Source organism: Ostrinia nubilalis, chromosome 20 (assembly GCF_963855985.1).
Source record: "Ostrinia nubilalis chromosome 20, ilOstNubi1.1, whole genome shotgun sequence".
Taxonomy (NCBI): Eukaryota; Metazoa; Arthropoda; class Insecta; order Lepidoptera; family Crambidae; genus Ostrinia; species Ostrinia nubilalis.
Window position 1 is genome coordinate 125,404 of NC_087107.1, and position 15,644 is coordinate 141,047.

A 15,644-nucleotide genomic window follows, 5' to 3' on the forward strand; every position below is an offset into this window, starting at 1 on the left:
CGCCCAACGTGGGGCTCGAACCCACGACCCTGAGATTAAGAGTCTCATGCTCTACCGACTGAGCTAGCCGGGCAGTTGTATAGGATTACGAAATTAACGTATAGTTTCGGATAACTGTGACGCGGCGACATCGATTTATTTACAAAAAGTTAAAAGCAATATTGGAGCGTGAAGCAAATGAATAAGATAAAGTAGCACAACATCTATTACGAAATTGTCAAAGTTTTTTTTATCGGGCGGAGTTAGTTATTTTTAAACCATGTTATTTTTGTCACTCTTCATAACACTTCTGTTTTATAGCTTCAAAACGAGGTCAAGACCGTCTTGAAGTTGTCAATGGATTTCATTTATAAAACGTGTTTATTTTTTCCTGATTTTAGAACAGATAGTAAAGTATTTTTACATTCGGTATTTTCATGAATGTATGAATGTAGGCAACTTCTCTATAGCCTCCTCAAAGTGCTGGACTTGACCTGCTTTTATCCAGATTTAGTCCGAATGATTTTACTATGACTACCTAATAAGTATACCTACTTTCAGTTTAGTGTTTAGATTTACGTGACATAATAATCCTATGTTTGATTATCAAGACAGCAAGATTCATGGGGAAAGTGAGACCATAAGATTTTATTGCCGTAATAAGTACTTTTCGGTATGTTTGTTAAAGAAAATGTATTAAAATTAAAATTATTTGTGTGTGGATTACACAATTAGGACACTGAACAGTTTGATGATCTAACTAAACTTTGTACTTCTTTTTATTTTATCAAAAACTAAGAAATTAGTTAGTATATCATAGAAACAAACACTATTTTACTACAAATGAAGTGTCACTAGGCACAATACTAATAGAACCGACAGTCGCTCTGGAATTTCAATTAAAGCGGGCGACAGCGACAGCCAATCTCTACAGTTAAGTATTTTTAATCTAGCGCTTCAAGCGTAGCAACAGGCTTTGTTTCTAATTAAAAAGCTGTAGACGCTGTAGTATCAAAAGAGGTTCGTTTCTGAGGGAACTAATTCGTTAAATAAATATACTCTCAAGCTTTGATAACATATACCTTTGTGGCGAACTGGCGAAGCTAAATTATTATTAAGATAATGGGCTGTTCATAAATACAATAGAGGATTAATAAAGCAAATTCAAAAATCATAAGATCAAGGCTTATTAGTTAGTCGGTTCTATTCCAAAAACTTTAATTAATTAATACACTTTTATATGGTGTCCTCATTAAGAAGAATTAGGTATAACATCATGAGAATGAGAATTGGGGGAGGCCTTTATCCAGCAGTGGACGTCATTCGGCTGAAACGAACGAACATCACGAGGACAGTCAGCGTCAAATAATTCGTGACACCCAAAGTAGCCAATAAGTTCGCAACACGTCTTTATTACAATGAGGGCTATCGTTTTAGCGCTCACCAGTTGGCGCCACTGTAGAGTAAGGTCCTGTCACTTGCTAGTAGCGAAGACAGTGGCGCAGACTGGTGAGCGCGAAAGTGGTAGGAAGACTATCGCATTTGCGCTCATCAAGATGGCGCCACTGTAGAGTAAGGTTCTGTCAATCGCCAGGGGTGCCAACTGTTAAGTATAAAAACGATAGCCCTCGTTGGAATAAGGTTGTGTTATCAACTTTTTGGTCATTGGGTGTCACGAAGTATTTGTCGCTGACTGTACATACTTATTGTAACAAACAGATTCCTATTTTTGGTTGCTTTTTGTGATAAGTATCTAAAAATAACCAGAAAGGTAGAAAAGATGTAATGGAGTCGACACCGAAACCGCATTGTGTGGTGGGACCCTAGATTAGAGCAGTCGTAAAGCCGGCTGTAACTTCGGCCGCAGCACGCGCTCGTAACCGTGACGTCATAAAACACAACAATCGTCTGGTGGGTTCAAGATAACTCTCAAGTGACCTTGACTTTTGGAACCTTTGGAAAAGTATTGGAAAGGGTATTTTTTTGTGTAAAGCTTTTAATCTAACGCCAGAGTTTTTGATCATCATAAGGTCAGTCAGTCTCCATTGCTGATACACTACTCTCTCCTTTACCAGAGGCAAATTGAGTATTTGGCTTAGTCTCCCCTCGCGTTTTTCCCCACCAGAACAGGATTTTTCATAAAAGCTTTAAAATTACTCAAAATTATTCATCGTTTTGTTCTACTCCTCCAGATGTCAGTTAGGTACGATTGCTCAATACCCAATATTTTATTGCATCCAATGTACTAAAAGTTAGAACATTATTGGGCTCTGTAAGAGCACGGCAGGAGAGAGGAGTACTTATGTGAATTTAGAATATTATAACTACCAACTACTTATTATTTAGATAATTCACCCTTAAATAAAACTGAAACTATTGAAAGATTGACCCCTTTTCTTGGCTGTTTGGGCAAACAAATGAAAAATTTAGCACTTTATATAGATGACCTACGACAAATAAACGCCTACCGCCATAACCGAAGGATCGCTTTGATCTGAAGCCCGCGAACAGCGGGAGTAGCGGCGAGCAATAACAAACAGCGCAGTAACAGCTGTAATGCTGGCTGTTTTATCATAATAATCATAATCATTTGCTCACTCTGTACAAATCTTGAGGATTACACTTCAAATCGCAACGCAATGTTTTTTATTTGCCTCGAATCCACAGAGAGTTCTACACTGATGGATTTGTGTAAATTATAACTGTCTACTAAAGATAAGAATAAAATTTCTTGGATTAGCAACTGTTCAACTAAGTTGAATATCAAAATTGTTAAAATTTTATTTTATACTACACATCATAATGTACAAAATATTTTTCAGAGTCAATTGAAACCGTTTTAGCGCTAAAACGAATGTTATAGCTTAGTTACACAAAGCCGAACATAATATTGGGTTTCGATGCGTTTAATATTGATAACTGTGAGCTGCTGTGAAGTATGAAAAATCTGGCTCGCTTCCAGATCCATCAAGATTGCAAGTGTTTTTACTTCAGCTTGCAAGCTTCAAAATAGTGCTGACGGTCTTGTCGGTATTGCTGAAGAATCGAGTGTCGATTTATCGATAAATTCAGTGAGAATTTATGGGATTAAAATTACTTTCAAGGTCATTTTGATTGTATTAGATTGGAATTAATCCATTCATCCATGCGCAGCTCGTCAAACACAAGGCCTAAGTAGGGTATTGGTAATTAATTATAGTAACGGATTAATTTATTATTCAGCGGATATTAATAACTTGAGATAATATAGTAATTAATTATATAAGTGGTTTCCGCCCTTGCTGCGTGTGGTTTGTGGGCTGGCGGACTTGCAATACTAGCGTTTGACGAACCTAATTGGTATTCTAGACTCAATTACCTAATATTACTATTACTCAATTATGCATGGTATGCATGTACTACAGTGGCTTATTTCCATTTTCCGTGAAAGTAAAAAATACCCAAGCAAGTAAATAAAGACTGTTTGAAAGAAAAAGTAAAATAATTTCTGTACAGAGCGGCTTAACCCAGTGTCTCAAGGCCGCTATAAACTGCAGTCGGACGGTTATGGCGGAAACGGCCCCATTACCGGACGTTTTTAAACTTCGCTGAAAGCGCCGGCTCTCCGCACGTCTTACGTCTTCCGCTCAATGGATGATTAATACCTAGGTATCAACTGTTTATATGAAAATCTAGAGCTTTATAATATTTTAAACTATTATGTTGCATTTTCACTTTACCAAATCGAACATACTAAAAAGAATTGTGATATCGATGTTTTGCGATTGACGCGAACATTTTGTAGATCAAATTAGTACACACGTATACAAGCTTTTCTTAAAATACTTAGGTAAATGATTTAAGCCTAAATTGTTTAAGAGTTTAGTTTAAATAAATCTAGCAATGTTATAAAAATAACCAGTGATGTTGCTTGTGAACTTTTCGATGGATTCTGTGTTAACCTTCTTCCAAACACAACCCTTCGACGAACACAAACTAGATTTAAATTAAAGACCTAGCTCCACAACCGAGGATCGAGGATGTTATTCAACGCTCCTAGTTTACTTTGGATCACTCAAGTTTTCTTAGTGATTCAACTTATATTACAGTTTCAAAAGAAGTTAGAATCAGGAAAGATCTTGAGAAATGTAATCGAAGTTTTATATCAATTCACTATCGTCTTTTAACGATATTCATTCCATTCAAGTTCTGTGTCAACAACATTATAAGTATAGCCCACTTAACTAAAACATTGTTTGATGGTTATAGAGCCATTTTAAGCGAAGCGCCTGGAAAACATTTAATAATCTTGGACTGAAATCGTTAACATTGTTAATGATATTCTAGCAGGCGTTTGGACCAAATAGAGCTTTTAAAGCTTTATTGCTTTATGTCAGATTTTATGTAAGAACCTGTTATTGGAAGTTTAGTTATGAATATGTATGACTACCTTGTCATATTATCTAAGATGCCACAGTTTCATCATAATGTACTGTCTTTTGTACGCAAAAAATAAGTATGTACGTACATACCTAATGGAAAATAATATTTTATGTCATTCTGAGACTTTCCATCAAAATTAATCTATTTTTTGTAAGAAGACTAGTGCCCGTTTTCACCATCAATCCTCAATTTTTAAGTCACCCCTATGGTAACATCATAACAGGAACTTTGTTTTCATAGGGGTCACTTAAAAAACTGGGATTGATGGTGAAAACGGGCATTTATCTTTTTTCGTGGTATTCGGGACATTCACGAGGTGTTTCCCCTAACCCGTCGCGTCCGATGACGTCACGTCCGCGTCGCACTGGGAACGGGACTGGGAGCGTGAGTCACTCGTTGTTTACAAGCGGCGCAGGCGCAGACATCTGGCCGGGACTAAGGTCAATAACTTGATCGATAGCTGCATTGCTTTTCGTTAGAGGACACTTTAAACTTTGATCTGTGTGTCAGTTACTCTGAATGATAATCATTTCCGTACCAAAATACTTACTGGTCAAAACTTTGATAAATTCATAACTCATTCCTATTCTTGTTATTTCAAATACTGAATATTTTAATGGATGGTTAATATGGATATTGTTAGGTACTTTTTCACGTTAAAACTACTAAACGGATTTTAATGAAACTACTTAGGTATTAGATACGATATAATAAAACTACGCAGGCGAAACCGCTGAAAACTGTTAGATAATATTAAGATAGTGAGAGTTGTCCGATAGCGCGTGAAATGACGAATAACAATTTATACAGATAGATACTAATAAAAACATAATGGAGCCGTAAAAAACAAACTGCTCACAAGCACTAACGACAGCAATAATAATCAAAATAGAAATTCAAACGAAACTTTCGGCGATAAAACCACTTCAAAAGCATGAAAATATGTCCAAATAGTAAAAACCGCTTTGTTTGAACAAAAAATATTTATGAGTGAATAAATCAAAAAAGCTGTGAGATAAGTTTTTGAGCAACAAAAGATAAATTTGTTTACTGAGCTGTAGAATACTGTTATCAACACGCTGCATAAACATCTTTATCATTATTTGAATAGGAAAATATGTGAGAATCTGAAAAAGCTTTTATGGTGTAATAACACCTCATACTTATGCTTTTATATTTATGTACGGTTGTTTGAGATTACCATCTCATCTGATGGTACAAGGGACTCCCTCTGAGAAAACTTTTTTTTTCTTAGTCACTACCAAAGCTTTATTTCTTTACATTTGTTATCTATAATTATGTTGATTCTTTCTATTTGAGATTATTGACTTCTCAATTTTATAATAAACGGGTTGATAGGTACTAAATAGAACTGAATTTAAATGTGAATCTACAGAGATTTTTCACTTAGTGCTAGCAAAGTATTCACATCATTATAGATATTAACATCCTGCTAGTAATTTATTCATAAAATATCGTTTATGAATAAGCATCAGCGCTATCCTGTTTGCCGCTTGTTGACACCGAAAAATACATCCACCATGATGACCCATTATCACTAAGCAGGATTTGGTCATTAGACAATGTTACAGTCAGCGTTTAATAGTTAATGACACCCAAAGTGGCCAAAAAATAGACAACACAACTTAATTCCAATAAAATTGTAACAACTGTATTATATTGTACCTACTTTGGGTGTCACGAACTATTTGACGCTCACTGTACTTACCTATTTAATATACCCAAATCTAACTGAATCCAAATTCCTGAGCCAGGAGAGGTTCGATCCTGGATCGCACTGGATGCGCGTGCCCGTCAGCGCAGCACTATCACGATCGCGCGCGGGGACATGTCGAACAAATCCGCTCGCATGTCGCTGACAATGTTGGAAATGAGGCAGAGTTGAGGGCCTTAGTAAAATCAAGTAATATTATAAAAAACTAGCTTTCCGCCCGCGGCTTCGCCCGCGTGGAATTTTGTCTGTCACAGAAAAACTTTATCGCGCGTGTCCCTGTTTCAAAAACCGGGATAAAAACTATCCTATGTTCTTTCCCGGGACTCAAACTATCTCTATGCCAAATTTCATCAAAATCGGTTGCGAGGTTTAAGCGGGAAAGCGTAACAGACAGACAGACAGACAGAGTTACATTCGCATTTATAATATTAGTTGGGATTGAACGTTTCTGAAGATGGATTTTTGTTAATTATTCACGCAAATTAAAATTCTACGCAAGAAAGAATTTTAATTTGCGTGAATGATTAACAAAAATCCATCTTAAAGTGACAATTTGTAATGGCGGTTATTTAAGCCAAAAACTGGTGAACGGATCAAAGGGTCAAATTACAACGTTAGGTGTCAAGTTTTAGTCGGTATTTCTGTGACAATCTGGATTTTAAAGCAAGTGAAGCCGCGGGGTTAAAAGCGACTGAAATATAAATCTTAACCTATTCTCAGACGTAGTTAAAATAATTACGCGAATATAAAATTATACGCACCGTCATCCCACGATAACCCAAAGCAATCCCAAAAGTACGAATCTACATAGTTTAGTTAAATATCAATACTTACTCAGGTGGCAAATTAACATATTTATGTAGTAAATATTTATGTCGACGAGACTATTATTTGTGAACTTGTAAGGTCGATGTAACCCAACCCGTAACCGTTATAATTAAATAAATTGTCATTAACACTGTTAAATGTTAAAGAGCGTAGAATATTAAAATAGTTTTATTTCTGTCTCTCTGTCTCAAATTCGCCAGACGCAATCAATTATTTGTGCATTATTTGAAAATTTGGTAAGCAACTGTTGTCAAAATGGATTATCTAATCAATGATAGCATTTGTAGTTTTAACCGTAGCATATCCACTTCCTCGACTCGAGACAATCGTCGCGCGCACGCGCATATTATCATACAATGCGTGCGCTACCAATGTGCACCATGCTTTATTTTTACGAAGGACCATTGTTCCTTTTTTGAACAGTTTTTTCGTTTTTTTCACAAAAAAGTTTGAATTCCTTTCTTCTAAGATAAAAGTCATTGTGCAAAGATAAGATGTGTGAAGTGAAAACAGATTTGCGATAACAGTTCGAAATGCTTTTTGAGTTCTTATCGCGTATTGTATTGGGGATGTTTGTATTTTTATTTACCCTTGAACAATAATGCCGGACCGGTATCCTTATAAGTTTATAAGTTTAAGATCGGGATAAGTTTGCACATTTTGGGTTGTTTTACATTATTGATATTTTTTTGAGGAATTCCTTTTTTTAACCACTCTGGCCAACAAAGCTGTAGAGCGACATATGTATAAAAAATCTATATACCTAGTTGAATGTATTTTTGCACAAAATACTTACTAATTTATAGAAACCAACAGCGACACATAAAAAATATTAGTTATACTATAAGTATAACCTGTTATACTTATAGTATAAATAATACTAGCTAATGACAGGTTTCAGGCCTCAGGATTTATCCTGAACTTCTTTACGCCATGCTCAATGTATCCCGGTCAGTAACCTGATGTTTGTTCCTGAACCGATGCTCCTGCATTCTGATGCAACATGCATGTCTAATACACACCTTAAACTACGCCGTTGAATAATTAGTTGGGTTAGGTCACGTTAATTTTTACTTAGGATGATAAGTTACAGCACAGGAGTTGAACAATAATTTAATAACACTAGTTTTTTTACAAAGCTAGTAGCGTTTGCCCCAGCTACGTGTTTTACCTTTTACCCTAATTCAAGTATTTTTTCATTTGCGAGAATCCAGATCTTCGGATCGAAAATAAATATCGTAGCTCATGATAAACAGTCATAATATATTAAGCTCGCTTTGTGCATTAGTACCTATAAACTCTACGTACTTATCTAACTGATATTGATGCTGAACCGAAGAGTTTTATAAACAACTAGCGGCCGCCCGCGACTGCGTACGCGTGGACCTCATTTTACCCCCTTAGTTCGTAAAATCTGTTGTTAGATATCATATTGATAGATGGCGTTTCACGGCTTTCCCCGCAACGTCAAAAACAGCAGTTTGTCCAGCGCTGTAGATTTTAACCAATGACGATAGATGGCGCTTTTTAGACACGTCTTATTTATTTATTGAAATTTATTTGTCACATATCGTCATAAATTATAGCCTATATGTTAATCTGGGTTATAAACAATAATACTGTAAAGTTTCCGTTGAGTAGTTTTTGCGTGAAAGAGTAACAAACATCCAGACATTATGACATCCAAACTTTCGCCTTTATAATATTAGTAGGATCTAGTAACTAAATTGTCCACCAAAATCTTAAAACTAAGGGCTTACTCTATTCATTGGGATGCCAATTCTCTTTAGAGCTGCGCGTGCGCTTCAATGCCCGACTGTCGTGAGCGCGTCGGAGTAAACACCAAGCATAGAGCTGCCATAGGAATCAATTTCTTATGATCGATAAAAATCGGGATTGAATTAAATACACACCTTAAACACAGTAGGTAGTTTAAGGGGTTTTACTGTAGCAGAAATAGGGTAAATCAGGACAAAGATCAATTGAAAAATATTTCCATGCCCTTTTCCTTATTTTATGAGCTAACTCAGCGACTAGACCAGAAAGCTTTGATGTACAAAGTGTCGTTTAGCTAACACCAACATCGATGCTGACTTAGACGATGATAATGCCTTAAATAACATGGCCTAAGATTTTGCTATCGATACAACTGTCGATAGAGTATGCTAAGATTTGGCAGCACTGCTCAAGTACCCACTGTTTGCTTTCAATTCCTGTTCTGGCCAATTGTCGAGGAAGTGACTCACGCAGCTCCGTCGATGAAGGTTCCTATTAACAGAAGTAAGTAGATAGTGAAAGTAGAGAAAAATATATCAATTAATCATTATTTAATTAATTAATTGCTGTACAAGAGGCAATTTTAAAAGGTAGCGTTATTTTAATACTAATCAAATAAAAGATGATTGATTTTGTCAAAATCTATAGTCCACGAAAATCTGTGGTAGGTAATCCTATGCAGTCTCTATCTACAAGAAAACTTTAAATGCTATGAAGTACCTACGTATTCCCCAAAACATGGTACCTACTGATCCTCAAACAGAAAAAGTAAAATGTTCTCAACCAGTGTGGAATCTTGTTATAGAAAACATTTTTGCACACACCCTTTTGGGTAATCTATTAGAGTAAGTCAATGAAGTTAAACTATTACTGTTCATCAGTTAAAATAAATTTCTCCGTGAAGAACATGAGCCTCATAAAAATATTTACATCTTAATTACCACTCAGACCATTATAATTACATACGACAAACATAGTAGAGATAGATACAGAAAGGTTCATTTGCAAATGTAATCAATTGCGCAATATTTTGGTATAGGAAATGCTGGTGGATATCTAGAATAACGAATTTATTCAATTTGAACAGAAGCTCGGGTTATTGTCGTTCAATTTGTGCAATTTCAGCTATCAAATATTTTTCTTATTCTTCGTCATAATAATATTCTACTTACTCATGCCCACGGAATAAGCCAACCGCTTCCCCCTACTTGCACTGTGCCGTAAGTTTTGTCATACAGTCAATAACATTAGATCAACTTTCTACGGTTGATTAGTGACAGAATTAATTCGGTTTGAGGCGCGGATCAAAACTCAATTTGTTAATTACACGCTCAATTGGACTGTTATCTAACATTTCCGTCTAGACTGTTAGAGCAACGTGTGTTATTTAACATTATAACATACGAGAGTGCTTTCCATCTTTTGCAATAATATAAACGTTTGCAATCGTATCAAAATATATATTTTTGCGAAACATTTTAAATATTAAATGTTATTGGCGTACAGAAATGGTAAAATCCAATGAAGCATACCAACGTATGTAGAAATATTCATTGCTTTCTTACATGTGTAATCACGTCAGATTTTGAACGCAATTTCGTTTTACTGTGTAATTCATACATTAGATTTAGAAAGACTTATTGATGACAACTTGTTTGGCGTAATATTTTCTTTCATTTCTATTAAAGTTAATCCCAGTATGTTAGTTAATCAAAACATATTCTATGATGTAACATTTTCTTCTCACCAAGAAAAATAACCGGCCAAGTGCGAGGCGGACTCGCACACAGAGGGTTCCGTATAAACCTGTAGGTATATAAGTTTGATTTTGTTACAGCTTAAAGGTACTATAGCTCTTATAGTTTCGGAAAAAAGTGGCTGTGACATACGGGCGGACAGACAGACAGACATGACGAATCTATAAGGGTTCCGTTTTTTGCCATTTGGCTACGGAACCCTAAAAATGTAAATAATCTAAAGGCAGTGAAAACTAGCATTGTCAAATTGATCAGCTTCAAGGAACCGATGGTGACTGATGTCGTGACTCGAGTTATTTCCGAATGCTCGCCGCTATCGGAAGACAAATGGCGGACAGACACACATACAAACCGATAGCGAAATTAATACACCATATATTTTTATTAGCAAATGAATGGAAAGTGAAAAGACTGGTTATACATCCTTTCCGTTAAAATTTAGGGTAGACGAAAACGATATCACGATAGGTATGATTGCAAAACATGAGCTTACTGATCATGCTCGGTTCAAATGATTTTAGAAAATTCGTATTATTTTCCTAAGTAGGCAAATTACATAGCTTTGATAGTTCCATTGATTGCTTGAATATCTAATACATACCTGCGTAGGTACCTACCTACTTTTAGTCAATTTAATGTAAAATTATGAATAGCCTTGTCTCATTTTTGCAAGGGAAGGAGATCAAATACGTAATGGAAGAGATTTGTTTTTCTAAATAGTTCCATTTTGTTCACAATTACTTAAATTGTCCTGAAAATAAGCGATTGAACTATCACTACATGTGCACCTTAGTGTGCCTTTTATTTGTCATTACGATAACTATCGCCAAGGGCTCGTGCGTGCGCAGCCTTATCGGCAAATATAACGTCAACACAAAGTATATTTTTTATTTTATCTAATGTCGATTCATTATAATTAATTAGACGATTGATTGGGCAATACGTTTTTTTTATAAACTGGTACGTTGTCCACATTATTTATAGGTTTAATTATTGCGACCGAAGATATATTAGTTAATTTCGCTAATATAATTATAATGAAAGTGTGCGGATGTTTGTTATTTATGTTTTGTGAACAGGTATTAGTTTTATCACTGTTTGATTTATTTGATGATAGCATTTGAATATATCTATAAAATAGAGCAGTTAATTACATGGAAAGTATGATATATGACCTAACTGCTCTATTTTATAGATATATTAGTAACCTAACTGATACCTTCCTACTAGGTCGTCTTACACGGCCTACATCCTTCCTTTAGGTCTTTCTTTCCATGGAAATCAAACCTTAGTTGTATTACCATGCCACTATACCGTCGTTTTATATTCTCCACTAAAACCAGATACATAAAATCATTCATAATGTTCGTCGTCTTCAAAATTATAATTCCGCCATCAAACGGGCACGTCTGCTTCTTGCAATTACGATTTATCGTACCATAAAATAAATACACTTGTGAAGTTTCGCGAAAACACCATAAACCCATTAAAGCCCCAATTATCCGGCAGGGGGCGCCCACGGAGCCCCTAACGGTATCAGAACACCGACAAAGAGTTTAACTTCGACGTGAGTTTACACAAATAAGAATACTCTAAAGATTCTGACACACTACGGGGCTCTACGAAGCGACGCATAGCTTTATTCATGGCCGTTATGGGAATATGTTTTTTATGAAGGAGAGTTATGTTTATTAAATAGTATGGAAATAGCGTGGGTCCCACAAGGTAGACCGACGACATCGTAAAGGTAGCAGGAAAGCGCTGGACTCAGGATGCTACCATCCGGGCAACATGGAAAGCATTGCGGGAGGCCTATGTTCAGCAGTGTACACTATACACACATCTTATGGCTGAGATGATGATGATGATAATGGAAACGTTACGATTGTTACTCGCTCATGCTTCCTTTTCTAGGTAGTGCGAGTTCTAAGTCAGAACATAGTTATAAAAGAGGTATAAAAGAACATCTTTAATTTTAACATCACTGAATTTCTTCAAAGGCCCTCACACCGCTGGCAGGTAATAAAAAACGTCTTTATAGTGCTTCAAGGAAAAATCCCGGGGCTCTACAAGTAAAATTTTCTAGTGTATCTAACAAATTGGAATCTACTTTTCATTTTCTTGGGTAAATAAATACCCACCCACTTATGTTGGTGTACCGGTTCTAACTTAACAACGTATTAACAAGAAGTAGGAGCAATGTTTTTTGTAAGGGACAGCCATTATTAAATTTTCTCGAAATATTCTTGATAGAGATTGACCTCCAAAGTAAATAAGTAGGTATTGGAGCGGCCCACCATGTCGAATGGAACGACTTAATAGCCGCGATCACACAAGGGAGAAGGAGACAAAAGGCTCAGAAATTAAATTAGACGGACCTGTATGTGCTTCAAAGTAAAAGTAATCAATCTTTTCTACTGTTGATATTACTACCTTATATCTCTATCTGAAGTTTATTTACTAGTAAATTACCTACACCAATAGGGTATTTGCCACCACCAATCAATTGACGTACTTTTTAAAACTGTCAAAACGAGACTCTCCCATAGATTTTGTATGGTCACTATTTTGTCAACTCAAACTACTTTTTTCAATTACAATGCAACCAAAAATCTTAATTTACATGTAATTAAAAATTAATTAAGTTTTTAAGACCAGAATGAAGTGTCTTTTTGGTTTAGAATTATTGGGGAGTGGTGGCAAATATTCCAAAAGTTCCAACAAAATCAAAATGTTACTGCGTGAGTATCGTATCATTAACGGTTAATGTAAAATTGACTCAGAAAATTAAAAACTTAGAGGAAAATCCTGTTTTTCTTAATATCTACTTTCAAAATTTATTTTGATTTTATACTGTGCTTAAAGCTTAATTTCAGAGAGCTGTGTAAAATTGTTAAGTGTTACTGAAGCGATACGCATTATGCGATCCATTACGTCAGTCGGTGACGTCACGTTGCCGTAGGTCATCGCACCGAGAGAGGTGGTGTGATCCGATTCTCTGCTTTTGGACCATGCTAAATGCCATTGACAAGCATGAAAGTGCTTATCCAGTTTTAAATGTTTTGCTGTTTTGAATAAAATAAAATATTATGCATCAGGTTCGTTCAGTATAATAGAACAGATAAATGGATGAAACATTTTTTAGAATGATAAAACATTTTATTATAAATAAAATTTCCTCTAGGTGGACCGACGATCTGGTGTAGGTCGCGGGAGGTGCTTGGATGCGGGCGGCGCAGGACCGGTCTTTGTGAAAAACCGTGTGGGAAGCCTTTGTCCAGCAGTGGACGTCTTTCGGCTGAAACGAACGAACGAATGAAAACGTTTTCTTTTTCAGAAGTCACATTATAATGCATTATTTACGCGTAAATCATCCACTGTTTTTATATTTAAATCGATAGTGAAATCGATCCTCGCTAAGGGGTATTTCGCCAAAAATGGTCAATTTTGCCTAATTTCCTTGGTACGAAATATATTGTTGTTTTTAACTATTTTTAGTTTCCCATTGTATTAAGTAACAAAAACTAAGCAAATATATCTAAAAGGGGTGTCATAATTCGTTTTAGAAACAAAGTTATAAGGTCATGAATTTTTGGTTGCCAAGGAAATTATTATAAATATTTTTTTCTCTAAGTTTTCTTCTGTGGTTTGCTAATTTTTTGTTCGACCCTGTTTTGTGTACCTTCGCAAGCAAACATACCAATGAATATTGTATCATTACGACCTTTTTACACAACTAAGGAAGATAAATTCAGTAGATTGAGTTAAGAGTTAAAAACAAGTTTTTCTATATCTATTCTGATACCCATTTCTTAAAATGTAAATTTTAAACTTATTCCAATAAAGAAATACTCAAAATTTGACTTTACGCCGAATTAAAAATGGTCTTTTATAATTTCCTAGGCCTTTTTATGCCACGGAAAACAAGGAAATTAAGGCCAAAGAAATTAGATTTATGCCTAAAAGACACCACAGACAAAAACCTATTTACCTTATGCATTTACTATTTAAATCATGGGTTTACCCCTACAGACACTACATCTGTGTAAATAAACAATAAAATTAATCCATTGTTTAGCTGCAAAAAACCGTCCAAAGAAATTGATTTTTTAGTAAACAAAAACCCAAGGAGGGACCTACTTATGCGATTTGTCGCGAAACTGTTCAACGAAGTACTGTCCTGCCTCGATGGCCTCTTGGGACGAAATGGCCGAGTGTAACGGTGCAGTGCATTACATTCTAAGTTCTTTCGTTTCGTTACTACAATGGTCGAAAAGAAGACCCAGGGAAATTATACTTTTGACTCGGACAAGAACTTAACTTCACTTTATTTCCTTCCTTTAAGTATTTGACATTTAAAGTTTTTATTTTCCGATAGCCAAACGTTTTTCAAATATAAAGAGAGTGCTATTAGAATTAAATTACGCTTCAATTTGTTATAATGTGCCTTCATTTTGGCAAACAACAGTAATGGACATAACAAGGAAATTAGAAAAACGACTTTTGATTAAGTTTTTCTACGGTATTATTTGTAGTTTCTGCTATTGTAATAGCAAAAACAAATAAAACTTTTGATTAACTTTCCCATAAAAATAGTTTTATACATATAAATATAAAAAAACATGTGTTCGCCTGCCTCGACACAGAAAATTTACTGTTTCGGCGAAATACCCTAAGTAGCTTTTTAACTGTGTAATACGTCGTCATACATTACCTGCTATTTGTGGCTGAGAAAGTTTCGTGGAGCTCTCTTCGAAAATGACATCACAAACGATGCTCGAGGTCTCACGTATTGGGTAAACAACACTTTGCTTTTAGTACATTACTCGAGATTCGACGAAACGAGTATTCCCTGGAAAAATTGGTCAAAATTCTAAAAATAATCACTCGTGCCAAATAAATCCTCATAAAAATATTCTATCACTAATTAAATATTCGTTAACTGTGACTTCTATATAAATATCAATGCATATGGATGTGTTTTATCAATCAACCATCCATTACACTCGTTTACAGCCTCATATAAATATCGATGAGCATATTAACACCGGTTTAGAAATTGAATCCAATAAGTAAATTAATATATGGAAATATAAGTCGACGACGGACGTCAGCGCATCCATTTACCTATTTATTTGTAGTATCGT

At 35.4% G+C, this 15,644-nt stretch overlaps 1 non-coding gene across 1 annotated transcript; it reads right to left on the reverse strand.

Moving 5' to 3' along the window:
* Positions 1 to 73, reverse strand: Trnak-cuu (transfer RNA lysine (anticodon CUU)). The gene has a single exon. It is a non-coding gene; the product is annotated as a tRNA-Lys (tRNA).
* Positions 74 to 15,644: the final 15,571 nt, after the last annotated feature.